Below are 2,925 nucleotides of genomic sequence, written 5' to 3'. Positions count from 1 at the left end.
TGCACACAGTACTAAACTGTACTTTACTGTACTAAACTGTACACAGTACTAAACTGTACACAGTAGTTCACAGTACTTCACTGCACACTGTACTTCACAGTACTTCACTGCACACTGTACTTCACTGTACTTTACTGCACATACTTTATGCTCTTTAAGTTTCACATAGATCAAAAGTATAAACATGGAGATCACATGATAAACTGTTAAATGTTAAACTATCTTGAGTGCTTTCATTGAAGCATTTGTTTGTGATTAAAAGCTTTGATGTGGCCTATATATACTTTATATGTATATAAAACATGCGAGTGGAAATTGCTTTCTATCTTTCCACCAAGCCAACAAGGCCAGAAAGCCAATTAATCAAGCTGCATATACATTATCTCTCTCTCTTGAACTCTTTTCCCTCTTCTCTCCATCTTTCTCAGCTTTATGTATGTATGATGAGGGACCCCAGAGAACGTTGATCATATAGTGTTTTATTTAGAGAAGCTCCTCTTCCCAGACTAGGCTTTTGGCACAGCTGTAGTCTGTGACCCACTTATACACAGACAGGGCTAGAAATGAGGAGAAGGTGGGAGTTGAGAGGAGGAGGAGAAAGGAGGTGTAGGGAGGTTTTAAGGAAGCAGATTTGCGGGACAAGGAAGAAGACTAATTTAATGGATAAATGAGAATGACAATAGCGGAAGATGAGGAGGATAAAAGGAAGATGTAAGTGGAGAGTTTAGGGATAAAAGATAAGGAGCTGTGGTCAAATTGTCCAAAAGGTGAACATAGGGAATAGAGATCAAGTAAATTGTTGTTGCCTCATATATGATTATCTAAATACTGCACTATAGAAGGCTTTTGTAATTATGGTAACAGACATTTTGACATCTCAGTGTACTTTACCTGCCTCAGCAAGTCATAATGTTGGCTGTAAAAAGGGTTTATGGAGTGTGACTCATGGCTACTGAGTTTGTGTACTGAATTTAATGCTATTGTATTAGATTAATGAAAGAAATACCAATGTACAATGTACAGCATCATCAAGTTGATAATTAAAACCTATGAATGGTAAACAATGTAAACACAGTTACTGCTAACACAATCAAAATTAACTGCTGCAATGTCAGGTCATACTAGGCTGAACGCCAATTAGCAGAGAGAGACGTAGCAATCAGCATGTTCCTGTATGAGAATTAAAACATCAACAGAGAGAAAAACTGCTCAATTTGAAGGAAGCACTGTTTCCAAAATGCACTGAATACGTTAATGTGATAATTTTGTATGAAACTGAATTAGATTAGATTCATTATTGGGTGATTTTAAAATGCACTTTGGGGGCATAGTCATAATAAATGAGGTACATCTGAATTAGCAGACGCAGCCTTTAGCCTTAAGGGCATTTGGAGTTAATTTTATTGTAGTATTGTATATTGTAGACCTTGCCACTGTATATAGCCGACTACTAATCGACATCAACACATTATATGATAGAGCTGAAACTATTAGTCGCTTTATCAGTTATTCCACTGGTTCGGAAACTGGTGTATATAACTTGAGTTTTTTAAGTAATTTTAAATTTAAAATACATTATTTTCTATATTGTATATCCTTGTGTTTTCAGACAAAACAACCCTTTGAAGAAGCCACGCTGGGCTCTGGGAAACTGTGATTGGCATTTTTTTTTTAAATCAGTGCCTCTCTATTAAACTGGATTTATATCATAAAAGCACCTGCACACACAGTTGTTGATGTGATTAAAAACTAGAAGATTTTCAATTAAAATATTGCCTACATGTTACAGTTTGTGTCTGAGGGGGGAATGCTGACTCCTTTTATAAAGCTGCACACACACACACACAGAGCAGATGTGAATGCAGGGGGAGGCACTTGCAGTCTATGAAGAGATGTGAGCTGACGTGGCTCTTGTGAGACAGGCTTACCAGGACGGGAAATGGGATCGCACAAGCAGCAGGCATATTCCAAATCCCAGCCCTGCCAAGCTTTTGGCTGCAGAGAACTGACCCCATGTGACCTCCCTCCGGGGCATCCTCTGAAAAAGGGTGACATCATTTTTGAGAGCTTTTGCACGAAGCAATATGAGAAAGTCTTTGCCTGTTAAAACTGTGCCTTGTAAGGTTTCCGCACTGCTGCCTCCTCCCCTCCCCAAATCTCACAGCACCTAATGAACAAAAAATATGTAAAATTCATGTGTCTCCATTAATTATTTAATATTAATAAGAAAAGCAGCATAGGCTAAATGTGCTAGAGAAGTCAGACAAGCTGGTAACTGGGTCACCCTGTGATACATAATTTTTCACCTGCTGACACCAAAGAACAAATTCGATTCCTGTTTATTCTTAAGCTTTCTTTAGTACTAGATCTGCTTTAACTAGGCCAGTGCCAACATGTTAAGTATGTATACATTTTAACATGACAAGTTCCTCAGCACATTATAGGCACACTGAAACATCCATATTTTATTAGTAGTAGTAGTGTCATCAAAATAATTTAAAGGACCAGTGTGTAGGATTTAGAGGCAGATTGCAACCAACCTATAGTGGCCACGAAAACTTGAAAAAACAAACAAACATGAAAAACAATATCTAGAGCCAGTGTTTGCTTTGTCCATTCTGGGCTACTGTACAACATGGCGGTTCAACATGGCAGACTTAATGGAAGAGTACCTGCCCCCTTTGTAGATAAAAACATCTCATTCTAACAAAAGAAACAACAGTTCTTATTTTCAGATGATTATACATTAATGAAAACATACCTGTGAATATTATATTCAATTTTCGCCAATAGATCGTCCTAAATGTTACACAGTGGACCTTTAAACATACTCTCACTCATGAATTTTCAGATTAACATCCTATTATTGCAAGAATTTGTGGACTGTTAGCAGTGTTCGAAATTAAGGATGTCCTGTTGTCCCGG

The sequence above is a fragment of the Morone saxatilis genome, unplaced genomic scaffold, assembly GCF_004916995.1.
Source record: "Morone saxatilis isolate NCDOM2014 unplaced genomic scaffold, NCSU_SB_2.0 Contig17, whole genome shotgun sequence".
In the NCBI taxonomy this organism is placed as follows: Eukaryota; Metazoa; Chordata; class Actinopteri; family Moronidae; genus Morone; species Morone saxatilis.
Note: the sequence above shows the minus strand (reverse complement) of the source record.